At 42.7% G+C, this 24,674-nt stretch overlaps 1 pseudogene; it reads left to right on the forward strand.

Moving 5' to 3' along the window:
- LOC115582773 (uncharacterized) overlaps positions 1-24,674 on the forward strand; it is a 484,111-nt pseudogene that overhangs the window by 78,562 nt on the left and 380,875 nt on the right.

Below are 24,674 nucleotides of genomic sequence, written 5' to 3' on the forward strand. Positions count from 1 at the left end.
CAGTCTTTCCATGTCTCCTGTCTCCTCCTGCTTTCACTCTCCAGAGCAACAACATCTCTCTGTTTTCAGTTTCCACTTTGATTTACGACGACGAGTTTCATCATCGATGATTTCACATATTTCACTTCAGCATCTTGATTAAATTAACTGTACTCACACCAGAGCAGAGGCTGTGAGACGTGTGTCAGTGTGGCTGTGACTGAATATCAGTCATGGAAGTAATATGAAGTGTATCCTCAAGTAAAAGTACTGTGAAAAATACTCTGTTACTAGTGATAGAGTATTTTGCCCAGCGAGTTCGGTACATGAGTAAAAGTACTGAAGTTTAGTATACAGTACACAACACACATGTAAATATATGTGTCATTTTCTTTTAACTGATGCTGAAGTACATTTACTATCAGATACTTTAAGACTTTTATTCAAATACTATTCATTTAGGTGACTTTTACTTTCACCACAGTAACAGTTCAACACCATATAAGTAATTATGACTTTTGTTTCCTTTTAACGACACTGCAAGTGAGAATAAAAGTACATGTTAGTCCTATTTTTGTGCCACTTAAATAAATGAATAAATAATAAATTAAATGTCCGCAGCTGTCTTTGATAATATCCACTGTGCATTCTCTCTGGTTGGCTGTTGGCTGTTATGACGTCACCACCATCACCTCCACCTCCTGATGTGACAGTCAGCTAATAATCACATCATGTAAATGTGATATGAGATGTTTGGTATAAATGTCGACCTCAGATGTTTCTGATGTTGGTAGAAACATGAAGCACAAGACACCGTTTAGCTCAGTTGGTGGAGCGGGCGTCTCATGTACGGAGGCTTTGTCTCGCTGCAGCGGCCCCGGGTTCGAGTCCCGGCCTGGGGCCCTTTGCTGTGTGTCACTCCCCCTCTCTATAAAACTGTTTCCTGTCATGTTTTCAATAAAGCCTTACAAAGCCCAAAAAATACTTTAAAAAATGTTACGCGCTCACGTTATATTCTAGAGACTTGACTGAGTGTGGACATATGAGATGATTTATACCTTTATTTTGACGGGTCGGAGCCATGAATACATGTGTTCTAACCTACATGTTGTGTGTTTGTGTCTTTTTTATGTGTGAGGTGAATGAGAAGGTAACAGCGATTTTGTCGTTTTTAATACCTTCGTTCAAACAGAGGATGAAGTAACACAAAGATAACGCTGATAGGAGACAAACTGAACCAGGAAAAACCCAAGATAAAGACCTGTGTGTGTGTGTGTGTGTGTGTGTGTGTGTGTGTGTGTGTGTGTGTGTGTGTGTGTGCAGTGACACAGTTTACACAAATGAAAGGAAATTAAAATGTCCCAGTCTTCAGTTAATAAATAACCGTTAAGAAGCGATGAAAATTTACTAAGATGTTGTTTACCAACATGAAGTGAAGCTTTATGGAAACAATGTCTTAATTAATTAATTAGGAGGTGTTTTAATGTTTGTAAAATATCAATACAAGTTTGATCAATTATAAAATAACTATTTATTTATTATTTCTGACAGTTAACTGTTGTCAACTTTATTTAAGCAGAGAAGAGTGACAAAGTATTACTATCTAAAAAAATGGCCTCCGGACTCATCTTACTGTTATCTACCCTCTGTGGGCGTTATTGGACTGTAATATGGATTATTACAGAAAATTAGAACAGTGTGTAACTAAAGTGGCCTGTAAAGACGGACTAGTGAGTAGATGAGTCTCCGTGTTCGCTGTGAGGACGTTTAATGTCCCCGACAACCTCTGTAGTCTCATTCAGACACTCGTTAGCAACCGCTAACTGTTTTTAACACATGAAGAGCTTCAGGATTAAACTGTGGGACATTTAATGATGATTTTATGTTGGAGAACAAAACCTGTAAATATGTTCAGCCTGTGGTAACAACACACCTTCATTCAGACATTTAACTGAAAACACACTCAACACAATCAGGGACCAGGATGTGCTAACATGCTAACATGCTAACATCTCTCTGTTATCAAAGTGTTTATTAGTTATTGCAGCAGTTCATCACTTTAAAGAATATTAATTACTTTACAAACTGCAATTTAACCTAATCTATGATAAAAACATCATAATTGAATGAATTGATGAATTAATCTGTAAAGTAACTGAAGCTTCAAAACAAATGCAGCGCAGTCAAAATAAGAAGTAGTGACCAAAAGTATTACTATTAAAAAAAAAAATGCCTCAGAATCATCTTACTGTTATTCTAACCCTCTGTGGGGTTATTGGACTGTAATTTGGATTATTACAGAAAAATAATCTCTGTGTTCAACACAAATTGATGATATTTACAGGTTTTGTCATAACACCACTGTAGTGTGAATTAACTGTGTAGCAGTAAGAAGCTAATGCTAGGCTACAAACAGACGACATCACGGTCACATGACTGAAACGTCACCACCACTAAGAGCCTTACTGCACAATTACTATCCAGGTTTTCTATAAACTGATCAATGTACAAGTTGTAAAGTCAGAGTTAGAACAGTGTGTAACTAAAGTGGCTGTAAAGACGGACTAGTGAGTAGATGAGTCTCCGTGTTCGCTGTGAGGACGTTTAATGTCCCCGACAACCTCTGTAGTCTCATTCAGACACTCGTTAGCAACCGCTAACTGTTTTTAACACATGAAGAGCTTCAGAATCAAACTGTGGGACGTTTAATGATGATTTTATGTGGGAGAACAAAACCTGTAAATATGTTCAGCCTGTGGTAACAACACACCTTCATTCAGACATTTAACTGAAAACACATTCAACACAATCAGGGACCAGGATGTGCTAACATGCTAACATGCTAACATCTCTTTGTTATCAAAGTGTTTAATAACTTTTGCAGCAGATCATCACTTTAAAGAATATTAATTACTTTACAAACTGTAATTTAACCTAATCTATAATAAAAACATCATAATTGAATGAATTGATGAATTAATCTGTAAAGTAACTGAAGCTTCAAAACAAATGCAGCGCAGTCAAAAGTACATAAAGATGGTAGCATGTGTGTCTGTGTGTGTGTGTGAGTGTGTGTGTGTGTGTGAGTGTGTGTGTGAGTGTGTGTGGTGTCCGTGTGTGTGCTTCTTGGTTACATTAACAATTTAAATTAGCGGCTGAAGTTAGACGAGGTCGCTTCACCAGGGAATAGTTGTTAATAGTGTGTGTGTGTGTGTGTGTGTGTGTGTGTGTGTGTGTGTGTGTGTGTGTGTGTGGGTGTGTTGTTTGGACTTGAAACAGGTAGTTGGAGTTTCCAGCCGCTCTGTGCTTTCCTCACCTGCCGACAGACGCAGAGGACTTTCCCTGCTCACACTCTTTTATGTAAGAACTATTTACAAAGGTCAGATTCTCTGATAGGCTGAATGTGTTTGTTTGTTTTTAGGGTGGACCGTCCCTTTAAGAGAGCGTGGTTAGCTTTCCATCCAAACAGCCGACTGTGTCTGATTATTGTTACCAAGCAGGACTGAATGATCCGTGATCCAGAGACGGTTCAGGGAGAGGACTGTTCCCCTGAAGGCACCAACACATCCACTAAATGTAGCCTGAGTTAACCATGAACATTCGGTCTTCTTCAGCACTTCCTGATGAAGCTTTTCTTTTGATGACATCACATGTTTATGGCTGCCATCTTCTCTGGAGGCTGCTGCTCGTTTCCTCTCAGATCAACAGCTGCCCGAACAGGACGATGACGGTGAATTCCCCGTTCAGCCAGAGGAGGAGTGTGTGTGTGTGTGTGTGTGTGTGTGTGTGTGTGTGTGTGTGTGATGTTTGGATTGTGTAATTTTCCCAGTGATGAAAGGTAAAATCCCTGCTCAGGTGAGAATGAACTCACAGGTGTGTTTGTCAAACTTATCAGCCGTGACAGCCGGGCAGGTATTATATTCACCTTGTGACTGTGTGTGTGTGTGTGTGTGTGTGCGTGTGTGCGTGTGTGTGTGGGACTGTAAAGCAAATGTTGGCCCGGTCCGTATAAATGGGGATGTTCTGGCTTCTTTCCTACTTCCTGCGCTCCTGCATGGACCTGCCTTCGGACTCCACCTTCATCTTATCTCAGCTGCACACCTGTGAAGTGTCATGACTGCATCCATCAGAGGTCGGATCGCTATCATGTGACAAAATCTGTCCCTCAGTACACAGAACAAACCCGGCAAAGTCGACCCAATCACCAGAATCAGTGTCAGCTGAGTTCTGACTGTGTTTACATTTCTGGGTGAACTGTTCCTTTAAGAATGCTGCTTACTGAAAATGGAACTGAATGCAGAAAGGAAACATCAACAGGTAAAGTCCAAGTGAAAGTGTGTGTGTGTTTGTGAATGTACACACACACACACACACACACACACACACGCTCAGAACGCTGATGACATTTTGGAAAAGGCCTCCTGACGACAGAGAGGCGAGAACAGAGAAGTGAACCAGGATGACATCATCACCACGAGACGGAGGAAGAACCACGAGAAGTTCCTCTGAAGTCAGTGTCAGAGTTTCGATGGAAAGACATCCTGCGCGCGTGTGTGTGTGTGTGTGTGTGTGTGTGTGTGTGTGTGCGCTGATGTCTCTACAGAAGTGAAGCGTGTACACAGTTTTAGAAAGCCGTGGACTGAGAGCGAAAGTGACACCACAGAAGAAGAAGAAGCAGAAGAAGAGAAGTGACCTATCAGAAGGACGACAGTCTATAGACGACAGGGTGAGCTGAAAGTGTGAAAGCATCTTTTCTTTTTCTTTTGTTGTTTCAGTCAAATCAAACATGCAACGCACACAAACTCAAAGTCTTTGTGTGTGTGACAGCATAGAAAACAGCATAGACCAGCACTAAAACACAACATATGCTGGTCTTGATGGTGACCAGTCACCATCAAGACCAGCATATGTTGTGTTTTGGTGCTGGTCTATGTTGTTTTTTCCAGCAGGGGCTTCACTTCGTCCTGACTGAAGCTTCAGAGTGAAGCGTCCTCACGACAAGACGCTTCACACGATGAGACGCTTCACACGATGAGACGCTTCACACGATGAGACGCTTCACTCGACGAGACGCTTCACACGATGAGACGCTTCACACGACGAGACGCTTCACACGATGAGACGCTTCACACGACGAGACGCTTCACATGACTCCAGTTTAGAGTTCAGCTTCAGATTTTTTCAAAGTGTGAGTTTGAGTTCAGACTTAAGGATCGTGATGTGTCAGCGCCCCCTGCTGCTCAACATGAACACAACTGAACATTGAACTCATAACTTTGATTTATTTTTCATTTATTGACTTTTCTAGGGTTAGAGTTAATATTATTTTTCTCACTAATATCATGAATGTGGTATTAATTATTTTCTTTCACGTTTTACTTGAAAACAATAACTTTAGTTCTATTGCAGATTAAAAACAGTTTAAGAAAATCAGAAAATAAAAGCCAAACAGAACCGGGCTCAGACGACGTTCATGTGGACCTGATTCAGTCCGATCAGTCCGGAGGGATTCTGACAGCAGGGGACAGATGATGAGTCTGATGAAGGTAAAAGTACCAAAACAACAGAGTAAAAATACTCCATTACAAATCATTACTAAAACAAGTGCAGCTCCAGGACGCGGGTCATCACAGAACTGCAGTCTCAACTGTGTGTGTGTGTGTGTGTGTGTGTGTGTGTGTGTGTGTGTGTGAATCAATTTATTTGAATTGTTTATATATTCTTATTTGAAAGATAACAACCTGGTTTGTATTTTTATTTCCTTTTTGCTAAAGAGATAATAAAAATGAGAATCAAACATTTCTAGAATTTAAAGGAGCACTCTGTCTTTTTCTTCTCTGCCAAACAAACTAAACAAACAAACTCAAACTGACCTTAAAGGACGACAAATTGTTTACTGTCACTGTGTTTACATGTGGCGGACCCTGCCACCTGTCCAGCGTCACACGGTGTTGTGGGATCTTCCTCAGAGCCTCTGTGACGCTGCTGGAACAGAAACCTGTCTGAGTTCGATCAGTTTGCAGATGAGATGTTTCAGTCTGCATTTGAGCAGCAGAAGAAGAACCGGATGCGTCACTGACACGTCACGGCCTGCAGGCGGCGCCGCGCCCTCACGTCACAGCTGCACGTCGGTGTGACAGCAGCTTTTCTCCTGCAGCTGAAACAAGAAGAAGATGATCTGATTCAAACCGCTTCAGTTTATAACAGGCGATGATATCATGTGTCCTGTTATTGTTTTTCTGCCTCCACCTGTTTATTTATCTCGTGTTTTGGCCTCATGACACTTTGATTTCATTACGTCTAACAAAAACACACTTTGATTAAAGTTTTACAAATCAACAAAAAAATGTCAACAATAAAAATCAAAATCGACTGTTACAAATAAAGATAATGCGAAACAGTTCATAATATTGAGTTTTGTTTTAATAATTTCTCATGACTTCATATGACGAAGAACAATAAATCAGTTCACTCACACGCGCACACACACACACACACATGCACACACACACACACACACACACACACAGAAAATCATTTTAATAAATAAATGTTTCTGTTCATGAACCTTCATCACTCTGACTGCAGGTGAGTTTCATGGACAAAATGTTCTTTTTCTTTTGTTTGAACAGTTTCTTTTAAATGTTTCATCACATAAAAACATTTAACTTTAAATCATCAGCGGTGGAATTACTCTAATCATTCACCAGAGAAGAAATACTGAAGAATAAAAGTACTTTAGATGCATTCTTGACCCGAGAAACAGAGTTATTGTTCTGGAGTTCGGCTGTTTCTGAACTTTGTTTTCTTTTCTAAATCTTCTTCTTCTCTGACTTTAAATCTTCACAGCTCTTCTTCTTTGTTAATCCTCTTATGGTGACAGAGAAGAAGAAGAAGAAGAAGAAGAAGAAGAGGGAGAAGAGGAGGAGGAGAGTGAGCAGAGATGTTTGTTGTCCATGAATCTGTCTGCTAACTCAAAAACTCAACTTTAAGCCAACCTAAGCGAACAGAGAGAACACAGTCGGACAACGTGACGTAATATATCTTAATATATTATCTATATATATCTGCAGCATGACAAAGAGAAAAAGAAGTGACGTGTCTGAAAGCTCAACACACTGCGGTTTACAGGAAACAAATTCGAACAGAGAAAACACGTCACATGAAGGATTTATCTTCATTCATTTGGCAGAAAACAGAAAAAGAAGAATGCTGCAAATACATAAAATAACCAGTTTATTAAATACTGAACAGAAAGCAGGTAAGTTAGTTTGTTTTTTACGTTAGAAATAAAAAACCTTTAGATTCTGACTGCAGGATTCAGATTTGAATTGTTGAGTTATTTTGCTGAAATATCATGAGATCAAAATGTTCAAAAGAAAAAAACAACAACTCCAAAACAACTGACGGATAATCGACTTTAAACTGAGGGAACACGTAACGTGTCCCAGGTGTGTCCGCGGGCGTCCGGCAGCATTTCTGTGTTTACTGTATTTTCATTGTGTTTTCTCAGGTTTTCTCAGTCATTATCATGAAGAAGCTGGAGTTTTAAAACGTGAAAAACAACCAAAAAACCTCCAAAACTCCTTCAAAACTTTGCAGAATTAGCTGTTAGCACTTCCTGTTAGCAGTGAACCTGTTGATGTTCAGACAACTCTCACTGGATCACTGTGATACAGAAGAAAACTTAAAAACATGATGTTTCTAAGGCAAGTTCTGCACATGTGACGACTGACTATTCCAGCGTTTATTGTGCTGATTTTTAACAGGAAGTCAGATCGTCTCCATCTGTAACCACGGCGACCAAAACAGGTAGACTGTAAACTTTAAAAGCTAACATTTATTCTCACGACTGATGACTAATTCTTACAGTTTTAAGCACCCGGCTCAGTCGGCAGGATAGATTCAGGATTTCAGTTTCAGTCTGAGCTGTGAGGTCTCTGAGGTAACCGTCCACTAACGGACGTCGGGGCGGAGAAAGGCTGATAGCTGAACGTAGAAACACAACTAAAAACACATCAGATGGCTCCGTACACTTTGTCTGCTGTCGTCAAAGTCTGAAGACGTCTCGAGATCACAAACTGATCTGAACAGACGATATTTATACGCTTTTTAAAGGGACAGTGTGTAATATATCAAGTATTTAGCGCCATCTAGCTGTGAGGTTCTACATTGCAACACTCCTTTGCTCACCCCTCCCGTTCTGAAGACGTTGGAGACGTTCCGGAAGCTACGGTGGCCCTGACGGACAAGAAACTCATTTTCAAAATATGGACTCTTTCCCAACAGCGTCGAGTGTTTCTACTGATTCAAGTAATGAGGTAAAGATGTAGTTAGTTATTGTTATTGTTGGTGACGAGCGCTTTCGCTGAGCTCCCTCCTCAGTCAAGCTAGCTCTGAGCAAAAACACGTTTAGCCTTTCTACGTAGTACCACGTAGTGCTTTGTGTCCCTCTCGGCAGTCCGTAGTTTTTTTTAAAACCGGAAAGACATGTAGGCCTCCATCTTCGCGCAGGAGGAAGAAGAAGAAGAAAGAAGAAGGAGTCAGATTGTTGACAGAGGTAATTGTACACCAATGAGGACTTACTTATGAACGAAGATGTTGATTTGAGTTAATAAATTACTTAAATTGTTACACACTGTCCCTTTAAGTTGAAGTCTTCACTGTAGCTGCTGAGCTAACAGCGTTAGCGACATGAACTGAAGAAGCAGAATAACAGGAAGTGTGTCAGCACAGCAGACGGAGAAGAAGTAAACTTCAAACTGAGTCATTTGTAAATGAGTTGACTTAAAGCAGTAATTAACTGTTAATGAACAGTTCAACAGTTAACCTCGTCTCACTTTTAACCCTCGAGGGTCATTAAACGTCTCCGCGTAACAACAGATCTGCTGTCGCGCCCTCAGACCCGAACACATGCAGCCAGACGTGAACGGCTGCGTAACTCAAGCCTGAAGTTTGCCAGAACAGATCCATCATCATTTACGGCCTGCTGAGCGCCGTTTGTCCCGGCAGCTCGTCGCCCGCTAAAGGTCAGAGCACAAGAGGCTGTTTAGTGGCTCCGAGCCGAGTATGAAAGGCCGGCCTTCACAGCGGAGCGAGCGGCTGAGAGGAAATGAGCGTGAAATGAATGTCACATTGAAATCAAAGGCGGGGGAAGATAAATGAGAGAGGTGGTTGGAAATCACCTGGCCCGAGCGATGGATAGAAGGATGGAGGGAGGAGTAATTATTAGTGATTGAGCAGCTTCCTCCTCATGTGTTTCATTAGCAGCGAGCCGTTCACACACAATCTCCTCTCTGTTGGGCCGAGCCGGGGCGCCGCAGAGCCCGTTTATTTGACCATCTGAAATCTTAACAGTTAATACCTGCATGTTTCCAGCATAATATTGTCTCTGGCACCCACCGCCAGAAAACGTATCCCCGAGAAAATAAACGGCCGCGTTCGCATGCCAGGTAACACAAGGGCCATGTGCTGGAGGGGGGGAGGGGAGGATGGAGGGGGAGGGAGGGGAGACAGGTGAGGTGGAGAAGGAAGAAGACAGCAGGAGGAGAGACGAAGGAGAGACGAAGGAGAGACAAAGGAGAGATGAAGGAGAGACGGAGGAGAGACGAAGGAGAGATGAAGGAGAGATGAAGGAGAGACGAAGGAGAGACGGAGGAGAGACGAAGGAGAGACGAAGGAGAGACGGAGGAGAGACGAAGGAGAGACGAAGGAGAGACGAAGGAGAGACGGAGGAGAGACGGAGGAGAGACGAAGGAGAGACGGAGGAGAGACGAAGGAGAGATGAAGGAGAGACGGAGGAGAGGCGAAGGAGAGACGAAGGAGAGACGGAGGAGAGACGAAGGAGAGACGAAGGAGAGACGAAGGAGAGACGGAGGAGAGGCGAAGGAGAGACGGAGGAGAGACGAAGGAGAGACGAAGGAGAGGCGAAGGAGAGGCGGAGGAGAGGCGGAGGAGAGACGGAGGAGAGACGGAGGAGAGACGAAGGAGAGACGGAGGAGAGATGAAGGAGAGACGGAGGAGAGACGAAGGAGAGTCTCAATCTCAATGTGTCTATTTGACGTCCTGGGAATGAGACTCAACAATCAACTGTCTCTGTGGTGCGTTCAGGAACAGCTGGGACAAATCCTACTGATTCTACCTTTAACTTTAATAGTCTTTGAATTCTATTAATATGACGTGAGCTTCAGTTAGCTTTGAGCACAAATGTCCTTCAGAGGGAGACTTTTTACTCTGATACTCTGAGTACATGTCAGAGCCTGTAATCTATTACTTTACTGGAGGAAACAAGCTGAATCAGTACTTCCACTTCTACCAGCTGCGGCAGTTTGACGTCAGAGTCGAGCGCCGAGCTGGTTTTACCGCTGGCTCGTTTAGTCGTGCAGCTAACGTTAGCAGTCCTGCTAGCTCAATGAAACCACCAGAAAAATCAAAACTAACACCGCCGATTACTTTAAATCTTTAATCTATTTAACTTTCCTCACACTCTTATTGTCTTTGTTAGCAATGCTAGCAGCGTAGCTTCATAGTGAGTCGAGCTTGTGTGTGTTTCTCTCTCCTGTTATCTGAGTCTGACTTCTCGATGGAAACGAACAGCAGGTGAAACTTATTCATCATCGTTTATCCACCGAGTCTCTTTCCGCTGAGGTTCCATCGATACTCTCCCAGCAGCTCGGGTCGCTCCAGATGGTTCAGTGTGTTTTCGTCGACCTTTTCCTTTAAACGACAACGTCAGCGATCTTTATTGGAGTAAAAGCAGCCGTGCGGCTTCACTAATCCTCTGTGAAAACACAGAAACACCTGCACACACGCTGCGGTTCTTCATCGTCGTGTTACCGTCGGCTCCACTTTCACACATTTCCACAGTGCGTCACAGGAAAGGAGGGCCGTGGAAGGTGATAGGCTACAATCATCACCATCATCATCATCATCATCATCATCAAACACACACACACACACATACAGGGACATGTTTACACACACACACACACACACAGTTTCAGGAGCCAGAGTGGGTTTTTCTTCTCCCCCGGGCTTCAGGGAGGAGCGGAACCAAAAGTCAACATTTCCAGGGTTGAAGCTAAATGACGGAGCTGCGGCGGCTCAAACCACAGGCACGTTAAGCAAACACCTGCGGCTCAGGTGGAAACGCGAGGCCTCTCCGGGCCGAGAGAAGGAGCTCTTTCTCTGAGGATCAGCGCTCTCAGCGACGGGAGCTGAAGCTGTGATTCTCTCTTTGAAGGTTCTGATGTGTGAAGAAACGACCTGCAGACAAAGTGCAGCGATCCACACGAGCTGCTCAAAGTTCTGATATTCAGTCTTCATATTTTCTCTGCACCTTTAAAAAGCATTAAATCAGGTTGCAGTTGCACTTTTGTGTCACATGAATAATAATCTGTAAACACGATGGAGCGGCCTCGATGAACGACCTGAAACCTGCACGGTGCTGGAGGGAGGATCACATCTGCTGATGACCGTCAGCTCTTCTTCTGGGCTTTGTTCTGCTGAACAGAACCGAAGAAGGTGCACGCTCTACTTTGAACACTTTTGGAGCCGTTTCCTTCGGCACTACGTTTCCTAAACTGCCCGTATTCCTACACAGTGTTCTGCTTCACTGTCAGGAACTGTTGTTGATACTTAGAAACATTTATTGCGAGACTTTTGGTACATTTAACATATTTTTACAACTTTTAACAAAGAAATATTTCAACACTTTGACTCTCTTTGACAAAAATTTCGAATACTTTTCACAGCACTGACTGTACGGAGCCTCTCAAGTGTCAGATCAGAAGAAAAGCAAACTGTCAGAGGTCTTTTACCTTCTTTTAAAAAGTCTGAATCAATAATATTCTGAATTAGACGCGTCGCTTTCTCTGGAGCCGATGATGGAAGTTGCTGAGGAGACGTCTCGTTTCCCTCTGATCTCTGCAGTGTGCAGTAGAGATCAGGCTGCTGGTGAGGAAACAGCTGACAAACACGGACTTCAGTCTCTGTTTTAAACTGTCTGAGCTTCTTGAACAAAGACAGATTACAAAACAATTAACCAGACAACGAGCTTAAAGGGATATTCCGGTGTAAATTTAATCCATGGTCTAAATCACAAGAGATCAAGTTAGCATACCGCTAATTTACTGAGTTTTATCAACCTCAGAAACGACCGCATGACAACAATACACTGCAGTAAATGGATCCAAATATAAACCGCCACCAAAAAGCCACAAATAATGCTCAGAACAGCACCAAACTTCAGCAACAGTACAAATAGGGTCTCAGCACATAGTCCGGGGCATCTAACCTCCGCTAGCTTAGCTGGATTTCTATTGTGAAGCTAAAAACAGACTTCAACTCTCCTCCATCAGCTTCCGGGTCGGGGAAGTCCCGACGCGACGATTACCGAGTGCAGTTAGAAATGCTCAATTCCATTCTTTTCCCTGTCCGCTCTCGATAATAACTGTTATAAACTGGCAGGTAAGACACATATGAACTTTGATTGCTTTTCCACGGAGTCATAATCATACATTTTCATCCATGAGCCGCGGAACTCTACTGCACTCGGTAATCGACTCGTCGGGACTTCCCGTCAACAGGAAGCTGCTGCAGAAGAGTGGTAAATTTAGTCAGCTTTTCAGTAGAAATCCAGCTAAGCTAGCGGAGGTTAGATGCCCCGGACTATGTGCTGAGACCCTATTTGTACTGTTGCTGAAGTTTGGTGCTGTTCTGAGCATTATTTGTGGCTTTTTGGTGGCGGTTTATATTTGGATCCATTTACTGCAGTGTATTGTTGTCGTGCGGTCGTTTCTGAGGTTGATAAAACTCCGTAAATTAGCGGTCTGCTAACTTGATCTCTCGAGAGGGAGTCTAACACAGTTTCACTGTGATTTAGACCATGGATTAAACTTACACCGGAATATCCCTTTAAACGTCAACACTTCACAGCACGGCAGCAGAAAAAGGAAGAAATATGAGATGATTTGATGATTTTACACATTAAAGACAGAAGCCAGAAGTTGTTTCCACTGTTCTAACTTTTGTATTTGATGTATAATCTGTCTGAAAAGATTCCTAAGAAGTCTGGACGTTGTTTCAAACATGAAGACGACAGGATTTAATCACTTCTAATCTTTCTTTGACACGCTGGAGAGAAAACAGTCACAGAAAGCAGTTTATTGTTCTTTTCCTGCTCGGTCGCTCGTCTGCTTTAAACTTGAGGACTTCCTATAAAAAATCTTAAAAGTATGTTTTGGTGAATGAAGCTGAAGGTTTGACGAAGACCAAATAAACACACAACAACACCACAGACATGTTCCAGGAAACAATTCAGTCACAAAGTCTAACGAACGTATTCCTTCATGACAGGAACCAAACAGGCTGACGTGCATGCGGTCGGTCTGATTGTACGTTTTGTTTCTTCCTCCGTGTTTTAACCTTTGTGTTTTCCATGAGAACAGTCGTCTGTTCCACGCGGCCTGCGAGGGTCACCACCAGACGTTTACACTCCACGCTGGTCACAGTTTCCATGTTTGAGCCTCCGTCTCTTCAGTTTCTGCTCTCGCTCTGCGTCTCGTGTCAGAGGAGCTGGAGTTTCCTTCTCCTCGTCCTCGGGCGGCGTTTTTCTGTGAGCGATGAAGAAACTTATAAACAGGCTCTCGCAGTGATCCGTGTCACATTGTTTGGTCCACCTGCAACCTGTAAACTCGTCACCACCGACTGGATGTTCTCAATTTGTTCCACCGGGACGTCCTGGCTTGCATTAGCCTAAAGGGGGCACTGGAAGAGCATCTGGACCGAGCGGCACGCAGTAAATACAGCAGCACGCTCGCTGGCTCCGGGTCCAGTTTCAAGTCAATTAACGAGTCCCAGAGAAAACCACAAGACGGGGAGCAGAACTTCTGTCAGAGCCGGGGCACATCGGGCCACGGTGGAGGTTTTTAAGTGCTCGGAGAAAAAAACAAAACACATTTCTGGCGCGAAAACAAAAAGCAGTTGTTGATGTCGTCATTTCCAAGAAGCGAGGCGTTTAGTTCAGGTTCAGTCATATGACAGAGATTATCATAACTGCAGAAATTAACAGTTTAACAGTTCTTATCAATTTAGAGATCGAAAGGAAGAGTATTAAATATGAATACTGTGTTCCTACTTTTCATTCATTCAGTTTGTCGGCCTCTCGATGGCGACCGCTGTCGGCGTCGTGATCGACAGAAAAATCAACGTGACAGATTTTAGAAAACGCTGCGACTTTAAAACTTAGGAAACAGGAAATCTGCTTTCCAGGAACTTTTTCTCAACTCCGTCTCTCGCTGAGGAGGACGAGACCTGAAGTGGACAAAGTACGAAGCTGCAGAAAATGGAAAAACTCAAGTGAAGTACAAGAATTTTAAAAACCTGAAAGAGTCAGATGTCAGCGTGACGACGAGCGGCTGTAACCTGCAGCAGTTTGTTGTTTACAGACCAAATCTGATCATCTTGTTGATCACAGTGATGTTTGACAGAGTGACACCTGGTCAACACACACACACACACACACACACACACACACACACACACACACAGTAACTCAGAGCAGCTGACGTGACGCTGAATTCAGAGGAAAACAACAAGAAGCAACCAGAGACAATTATTCACGTCCTAAAGGGACAATTCACCAATAACAAGCTGTAAATGAGCTGTAAACAGAGAAACCTTCGTCTGTCAGCTGCTGCAAACTGGAAACACGAGAAAACTTAATGTGACACATCATTTATATTATAAAACATTCAGAGGTTTTTCTGTCTCTTCCATCATATCACAGATATTTATTCAGTTTATCTGAACGACATGATAAACACTGAACAGACGTGTGTGTTCGGAGGCGAGCCAACAGGAAAAATGTAACTGTAGTGGTGGATTTCAGAGAGACTGTAGGACCGTGTGCTAGCTTACCTAACATTATCGGTCCTGTTCTTCTCTCTGTTCAAGTTCAAGTTCAAGTTCACGTTTACTTTATTTATACCCAGAGGTAGATTTTGTCTGCAGTTCTCAATAGAGTCCTCACACATATAGGAGAAAAAAACAAAACAACCACAGAGGCACAAATCACACATCATCCAACCCAGGACAGCGGAAACTAAAAAAAAGTTTTAATTAAAATGAAATTGGATTAAATTAATTTCAAAGTTCTCACAGGTCCACATCACACCAAGATACCAAAGTGAACCAAAACACTTATAGTTAAAAGAAAAGAAAACAAAATGAATCAGTAAAAATTATTTAGGTTGTAAAAACATACATAATGGGTAAAATATAAATAATAACTAATAAAGACAGCAATGACTAAATAAATAAAAACAGCATTAAATTAATTAATCACCTGTGCAAAATATAGCTACGACTTATTCCTCAGTGTAATGGCTGCAGGGACAAAACTGTGGCGATGGAGTGGCGAAAAACAGACAGAATTCGCCGTTCACTTGTGGCTAATGAGGTGGTTTCTATCCATCCATAAAGAAATGCATTTCCGTGCGTTGGACAAAAGGGACATTTTCTACAGACACCAGTAAAAAAAAAAACTGTAGAAATTAGGCGTTTTGTTGATGTATCCATGAGTTTCATGAGGGAACAGTTATGGGTGATACTTTCTGTCGTCGGGTGGGACAAACGTAAGTAAAAAAGAACAATCGTAAAATACACACAGGTGCCTTTCAACGTGCTAGCTTAGTGGGCTAAGATTAAAAAAACAGTGTTATTAATAACAACATGGAACAAGGATTAGCATCCTGCTATCACAGAAACACTGATTCAGGTGACTGAAGGTGCCACATGATTGGTCCAAAGCTTCATGGACAGGAGAAGATTCTGAGCAGCGAGCATCGATGACGTAAACAGAGTCCGCTCTGCTCGTCCTGTTTAAACAACTCAATGAGGCGAACGAACTGCCGGCGGAACATTTCTCTACATTAGCGAACACCAGAAACATACACGACCACATGAAAGCCGACGTGTTCACACCCGCTCAGCGCAGCTATTTTTATAACTTTAATTATAGTGGAACTGTTTCATTCTATCGGACTGTGTGACTAATATTTCCAATCGTTTAATAAAAGATTAATATCTGCCCACTGACACATCCGTCCAGCCAAACCAGGAATATTCTATATTTCCTGCCATCTAAACAAACGCTGGTTCTGTTCCTGACGGTGTGATGTCTTATAAACACAGAGGCAACAGGACGCGTCTCCAAGCACCCGCTCACAGTTATGGAAGCAGGGTGACGGCTAACAAATCGACTCTTTATTTTATTGGTCTAACCTCGAGGCAGACGCGGTCTCAGCACTGTCACTCAGGCTCGTCTGTCTAAATACGAGCGGTGCTGCTTCCACACTGAGGCGTTACTGTCGTCAGGAGGAGAGCTGCAGGCCCACAGCAGAGCAGCGGGAGACGTTCAAACCAAACCTGCGGAGGAAAACGACTTCAACCTGAAGAGACTGAGCTGGAATAATCTGATGAATACTGATGCTTACAGTCTGTGGAGTTTTAGCTGCACAAATGTTTCTTAATCCTCAGTTTTATTAAAGCTGCGATGATGTAATAAGACATAATGTATTACAGAAAAATCAATCCACAAATCAACAATTAAAGGGATATACTGGTGTAAGTTTAATCCATGGTCTAAATCACAGTGAAACTAGCTTAGCTGGATTTCTATTGGGAAGCTAAAAACAGACTTCAACTCTCCTCCATCAGCTTCCGGGTCGGGGAAGTCCCGACGCGACGATTACCGAGTGCGGTTAGAAATGCTCAATTCCGTTCTTTTCCCTGTCCGCTCTCGATAATAACTGTTATAAACTGGCAGGTAAGACACATATGAACTTTGATTGCTTTTCCATGGAGTCATAATCATACATTTTCATCCATGAGCCGCGGAACTCTACTGCACTCGGTAATCGACTCGTCGGGACTTCCCGTCAACAGGAAGCTGCTGCAGAAGAGTGGTAAATTTAGTCAGCTGTTCAGTAGAAATCCAGCTAAGCTAGCGGAGGTTAGATGCCCCGGACTATGTGCTGAGACCCTATTTGTACTGTTGCTGAAGTTTGGTGCTGTTCTGAGCATTATTTGTGGCTTTTTGGTGGCGGTTTATATTTGGATCCATTTACTGCAGTGTATTGTTGTCGTGCGGTCGTTTCTGAGGTTGATAAAACTCCGTAAATTAGCGGTCTGCTAACTTGATCTCTCCAGAGGGAGTCTAACACAGTTTCACAGTGTGTTAGACCATGGATTAAATTTACACCGGAATATCCCTTTAAGAAATGAACAGAAGCCTGATTTCCTTCCTGAGACTTGAACAATCACATTCAACACAAAAGAACCGTCTTAATTATTAGTTTATCATAAAAATGTCTGTTTAAATGACAACTTATAACATTTGTTTTCTATGTTTCCAAAAAGAATGAAACAGAAGTGCAGAGATTAAAACTGATGATGACGTGATGTCGCCCACCAGCGACCTGCTGTGATACATGAATAAATAACATTCATAAGAATAAAAATGTCTGTAATGTTTCTTTAATCTCAGTTCTATAAACGATGGTGCCGTCAGCAGACTGGAGCTGTTTAAAAGTCAGAATAAATGCATCTGAGAGGAGTTCAGGTCCGAATTCTAAACTGTGAACTCGCCAGAACAAATCTAAAGTTCTGAAACCAACTCAATGCAGCTGTAATCAATTGGCAATAATCAATTCTTTGCTAACTCAGCAGCCACCAACAGTCACCTGATGACCTCGGACCTCCTCACAGGTGAGCTGATCTCTGATCTGATTTATGTCAGCGGGTCAGAGAATGAAGTCATTAAAACCTTTTTCTCACTTAAAGTTCAGAAACATGTGTTTGTGTTCTGCTCAGGTGCTCAAGTTTTTCTGCTGTGTTTTGCAGCTATATCACTGAACCTCTGGACTGAGACTGTAAAGAACTAACTGGACTGAGCAGTACCGGCCTGCTGGAGTCTCACAGTGTGCCATCCTGCAGCTCGGTGTTATAAATGTATATGTAACGTACATCACAGTCCTGCAGGCCTCCAGAACAGCTCCATCTGTTAGAGAACCATCAGAACTTTGTCCTCGGTCCGACTCTGGTTCCGGATGTTTGCTGCATGTCTCCGACTCAAAACTATCAACAAGTCACCTTTTTTATTTAAAGAAGTAATAATGAAACCATGTGCCAGCGCAGATACAACAGAGAAATGTTCCATGAACGCCACGTGAACCGAGGCGGCATGAAGGAAACCACATGATCCAAACGGTTCTGATGTTCAGAGACAGCTGGACCCACAATCTGCTGAGCCGGACATGTTGAACCTGGCCAGTCCAGTGTGTGTGTGTGTAAGTGTGCACATGTCTGGAGTATCTGTTTATATGTCCGTATCCTGAACAGAACCACTGGACAGGAAACAGGAAGCGCCTTCACATACAGTGAATATAGAAAGTGTTGACAGCCTCCCGTGTGTGTTTTTATTAAAGGTTTTATTCGGTTTTCAGTGGATATATGTTGGATATTCAGCAGTGTGGCTGCATCGATGCCAACTTCTGTCAGACGGTCCAGACTGAAATATCTCAGCAGCTTCTGAAGGTGTGCACTGAAATCTTATACAAACAATCACAAGAAAGAAAATTTGATTTGATTTGCCTGAAAAAATCTGACCTAACATATTTATCTTTTTTAGCAGATTTGAACAGGATGTGAAAAATGATTGAACACAGGTTGATATTTCAAAAAGTAGAAAAGGGCAGAAAAATATAAATATAACATATTGTAGGAGCCGCATTAGAGTTGTTTATGTTTTACACGCATTACATATATTTATTCTATTTTCGTGCCAGTTTTTCCTCTTTGAGTGTGAAACCTTCTCCGGGTGCTGACGGTGACACCTGAGAGGAGGCGGGTCAGCAGATAAAGTCGCTGACATCAGTCTGTGAGCTCGCTGTGCGTCTGAACCTGTGAAACTGCCTCCACCTGCAGGGACTTTAACCTCTTAATGAACGCCCCCATTTTAAGGTTCTTTTTCCAAAACAACGTACCGAAATTAAAAGCATGACAGCTCCCACATAGTTTGAGACTCATTGATGCTTGGTACCATTGGAAAGGTAACACCCTCAAGTTTTTTCTAGAAGTGTAAGTGTGATTCTATGACATACTGACTCAGAGTTACAGAGGTTGGAACACAGGTTTTGGTTTCCGTCCAAGATATAAGGATTCAGGTATGTCTATGGACACAGCAGACGCAGTTAAGCCACAGCCACAGGTCTCAGCTTGCTACACTCAAAATTTGAAGTCAAAAGACTAAAAAATTGATTTTTCACAATTTTTTTTCTAAAGGCATGTCTGTGCGTTTTGCTTGGGTCCTTTCTTTCCAAGAGCGCCTGCTGAGATTCAAAGGGTTATAACTTGAGAACCCCTTTACCTAGAAACATAATCTCGGTCTCAGATGAAAGCTAAGACCCTGCAGGGTTTCTTGCTGGTTTGACACTTGTAGCTAGTTTTGGGTAAAGTGACATGGATATTCCCATTCTATGGACTCTTGGTGAGCTATGAAAAATAAATTGTCTCATGACGTTGTAGCTGTGGAAAAAGGGAACACTCCGAAGGTATGTAGGCATTCTTGCTTCCTGCGGTAGAGAGCTCTTTCTAATGTTGTGTCATGGTGAGTTTAGAAGGCTGTTACATGGTCTGGAAATAACTTTTTTCCTTTCCTTAAAATAATCACGACAGTCTCAGCTTTCCAACAGTGAGTATATACTGTTAAGATCTGTTGCTTAAAACTATTAACAAGAAAACTATTAGTTTTTACAAAGGGTGTTCGTTTAGTGAAGGGTGTTCCTATGTTGGAACAGTGTTCCTTAAAGTCTGGTTTATGCTTCTGCGTCACGGCGACGGCGTAGCTACGTCGTCGACCCTACGCCGTCATTGAGCATTCGTAGTTCTGCGTTGAGGGAACGCGTTGTTTCGCCAAGCCGCTAAGGGGGTGTGGCTGTGTCTTTGTTTGGTTTCGGGGGGTTCATATCGGATTCCTTGGTTTTCTTCCGGTCAGACAGTGAACAATGGCAACTGAGATGGAGCGGGTGTTTTTGGAGATGGAACTCGTGGATATTGAACAACAAATGCAGTGGCGGTGTTGTCATACTGTTGACCGGAAAGCAACTGCCGGAACTGAGTTCTGAGCGGACCAATCACAGTCCTTGCCGTTCGTGTCTCGACGCGTCGACGTGACGCGAAGTCAGGATTTTTTGGAGGCGCACGTCAGGCTACGTTGACAACGTAGCTACGCCGTCGCCGTGGCGCAGAAGCATAAATCAGGCTTAAGGGGTTAAACAGGGTTTCTGCAGGTTTGAACAAGTCAAATTTAAGATTTTTTGAACTAAATTTAAGACTGACAAGAAGTTCAAAAAAGTAAGGAGTGCAGTCCCAGAATTCCTTCAAAAATATCAAACCTCTTACATCCAAATCTGTTGCCAAAATGTTCAACAATGGTGTTCAAAATCCAAAGCAGCTCTGCATCAACGTCAGAGTTGAGCCGGTGCAAAATATGGATGTATTTAAGACTTTTTAAGGCCTGAAATTGTCAAATTTGAGACTTTTAAAACTTTTTAGGACCCAGCAGAAACCCTGTCTGAACCTCTTGCATTTTATTTTATTTACATAAAGTACTGGCAACAGTGAACAGTCAGAACTCTCTCATGGGATGTTTTTGGAAACAAACTCTGACGTAACACTGCATGAGGACATAAAGAGTTAAAGGAAAAACATTCTACACTGTTTTTTGCCACTAGACAAGTAATAATGAAACACACACACACACACACAAAAACAGACAATATTTAAAAAGGAAGCTAAACTGTGATACTGTCAAAGCTCATCTCAGTATTTTATAAAAAGGTTCTCATTTGATAATAAGAATGTGTTTATGATCTGATGTTTAAATTATGTTTGAGATGTGAAACATTGTGAGGGAAACTCAGAAAAAGTTAAACTATTAATGAAGTGATTCTTTTTTCTTTATTTGGATCCATCAGCTTCCACAGAGTGATCGTCTGTAATCATGGCAACGCCCATGAATCAAAAAAACAAAACATTTTTAAATGACACATTACTGATACGCTAAAAGACCCAAATATACAAAAAAGTCATAAATTGGAGCGATGAAGCAGCAGGAGGAGCAGGTGAAGCTCAACAGGACCGATTCAGAGACTGTTTAAGAGAAAAACAAATATAACCGTCATCTTTATCTCTACCTGCTCTGTTCCACTGTCACACACACCTTCAGTGGTAATATCTTCAGGTTAGACAGAAGACTGTTAATGTATGGAAACATCTTCTCAGTGAAAGTGTGTGTGAAGGTGTGTATGTGTGTGTCAGTGTCAGGATCAGAGAACGACAGCTTTCCTCTGTTCCAGTCCAGATTCACTCTGATCCTCTGGGGCTTCTTCTCAACTACGACATCAGAGTCTGGAGTTGATGGTGAGTGTGCTGAGTATTTACCATGGTTAAACTGAAAACACCAGCCATGTGACCATGTGTTAAGCTTCCTGTGGTCAGACACTGCACACACACCAACTGACCAGGATTTATTGTCTCCAACCTCGACATCCCAGCTGTGAGTCCCTGAGTTAAAGCCCTCAGAGCCCAGGACAGAATAGAGTCCCTTAAACCTCTCTGGATTATCAGGAAGCCTCTGTATCTCTCCTCCTCTCATACTGCTCAGATCTTCAGACAGGATCCGGTCCAGCCCAGCAGTGTTTGGGTCCAGAACCACAGGAGTGTAGGAGACCATGTCCTTCATCTTGTTCCAGATGTTGAAGCTCAGGTTGCCCAGGTGTTGGCCTGGTCTATCAGAGCTCCTGAGGGCAGCTGTGGATCCTCCAGCAGGGGGCGCTGCTGGACTCTTTCCACTGCAGCCTTGTAGTTGTGCAGGAATGAGACGTCTTCAGCTTCCAGCTGCTCCTCTGCGGCTCTGACTGCGAGTAAAAGAGCGGTTATTTTTCTAAACTGAACATCCACCTTCTCCTTCATCATCTGACTCTTCTGCTCCTCTTCCTCCCTCAGTGCAGCCATCCTGGCCTCCTCTTCCTCTTCTAGAAACTTGTGCAGCTTCTTAAACTGCTTCGTAATCTGCCTCTCTGTGTGTCGGGCCTGGACCTTGATGTGCTGTGCTATCAAATCAAACTGTACTTTAATGAATTCAAATACCTTTAACTTCTTCTTTAAGGGCTTCAGGGTTTCATGAAGCTTCTTCTTGTGTTGTCGTGCAGCTTCATTGATGGGTCTGAATCTGTGGTTGGTGTGTTGTTCTGAGTCTCTGCAGACGACACACACCGGCTGCTGATGGTCCAGACAGAAGAGTTTGAGTTTCTCAGAGTGCAGACTGCAGAGATCCTTTGGAGCTCTCTGGTCTCTCTCCAACAAGAAGGCTTCACACAGGTTCTTTAAGACCAGACTAACAGGTGGTTTTCTCGTTGAAGAAACGGTCCTACAAACTGGACACTCCTGTGTTTGTCTCTCTCTCCACCAGCTCTGCAGACAGTCTTTACAGAAGCTGTGGCTACAGGACAGACAACAGGCTCTCTGAAGACGTAGTGACAGACCGGACAGCAGAGATGCTCCTCTGATATGGAAGCCATTTAGTCTCTGAGTGAAGCTGAAAAGAAAATAGCAGACAGAAAGAACTTTCATCGTCTGTTAATTTTCTTTACAAATTGACATGCAAGGAAACTTCACTTACGTTGAGTCCTGTGACCTGCTGCCTCTGAGCGAACGTCGCCTGCTGTACCGTCTCTCCACCTCCCTGGACTGTGGGAGGAACCAGACACCAGGATCAGGATCGAGACCTCGGCTGCACTTTAACAGTCCTGCAGTTATATGAAAGGAGAGTTTGTCAGATCTGTGAGCTGCTAATATACAGGAGCAGCTCTATAATGTTTAAGTTACCAGACGACGTCACTATCAACACTGCTGGCTGTGTATTCATGATAATAACGTGTTTTCACAGTCGGATATTTCATTAGTTTGAAGACAAACTGAGAATTGATGAATTGGAAAATTATCTTTTAAGTTGACATCATTAGTGTGATTTATGACACAATTCAAACAGGATCAATAAATTATTAAATAAATAAAGTCCAATGGGGGAAATCGGAAAGGAGCGTGACGTCAGCTCTTCTTGTGATTTGGTCTTTAATACGTTCTTCCTCCTGCGCAGAAAGGTATTGTGGGTAAAAGTTTATTATGTGTCGTGCGCTATTTTGTGAAAATCCTACACTGAAATGAGCCAAATAAATTCACTATGAATATATATCTTGTACAAACTCACAGTGGTGAAATGTCAGTAGCGTTTGTCTTTAGAAGGAGGGTTGATAAACAGAGATGTTGTTGATTTAAATGGGTCGTATTGTTCTTCTGTGACGGTCTCTCACTTCACCAGCTAGAAACAGGCGCATTGTACAGTAAAGTAATGTATTTGCCCATCAACTGCATCCTAATCAATGGTGGTTTTAAGGTGAACAAAACAGAAACGTCTTTCTGAATTAGCTCTCCAACATCCTAAAACTGAGAGGAGTAGAGGCTTTGCGACGGAGGTCAAAAATTAATCGGGGTCCCTGTTCAAAGTGATCAAACTCACGGCATGTTAGCCACAATTACCAACTCTTAACAACATTGAAGAACAAAACACTTCATGGTTAAAGTCATGGCGGACTGTAGCCTGGTACATGAATAAACACAAAGGATGAAACAAATTACCTGAATGTGGTTTTAGCGCTGATTCTCGAAGCAGGTCGCTGTTGATGTTGTTTACTCTGCAGGGCACCGGAACGTTTGAACATGGCGTCCGGCGCGAAAACATCTCTAAACTACGGCGTCCTGCAGAGGACAAACACCTCGGCGACGTCACTCCCAAAGAGCTCCCGGGAACAGCGCCGCGCTCTGAAGCCAGTTTACATAGCGGCCGCACTGTGTAATTACATCTTCCCATGATGCACTGCGGCCCAAAAATACATTTCACAAAAGCTAACAGTGAAATAAACGTCTGTTAAACCGTGGATACGAGTTTTAGAGCCGTCACATCGTCCGATACGTCACTTGATTCACTGTCAACATTTGAACATTTGTTCCAATAACATTGAAGAGTGAAAATCTTTTTCCATCTTTTTTCTAATTGGTCGAGAGCTAAACCGGGCGTAGCAGGCTCGGTCGGCGGGACTCTCTACAACACGGAGGAATCGGGTATTTTAATAACTGGAGTCGAACTTTTTGGACTTCAGAACCATTGTAGCTCTCTTCATAACACAGACACATGTCGGTTCCTTGAAACAGGCGTTTATTGCTTCTACATGTCTTGCTTCTATGGTGCATCCACGTCTTAGTTACGCCGTGATAACTACAATTATGAATGAACATAACATGAAATGAATGTAACTTACATTAGCGCCAAAAAGCGTGAGAACAAACAAACAATACAAAGTAAAAGCGACACTTAGTACAAAATACCTCGTTGGCCGCTTGTCATGAAAATGGTTTCTTGCGTCCCTAGAAAGCTTCTTTGACTGCTTACATGACTTCAGAAGGCAATCATAACAACTTTGATGCAATTTAACGGAGCTTAGAAAGGAAATTAACTCCGTTGGAGTATATGGTCCATCAGTGAAATGCGTCGTAGTAACACAACAGACGAACAT

This window comes from Sparus aurata, chromosome 6 (genome assembly GCF_900880675.1).
Source record: "Sparus aurata chromosome 6, fSpaAur1.1, whole genome shotgun sequence".
Taxonomy (NCBI): Eukaryota; Metazoa; Chordata; class Actinopteri; order Spariformes; family Sparidae; genus Sparus; species Sparus aurata.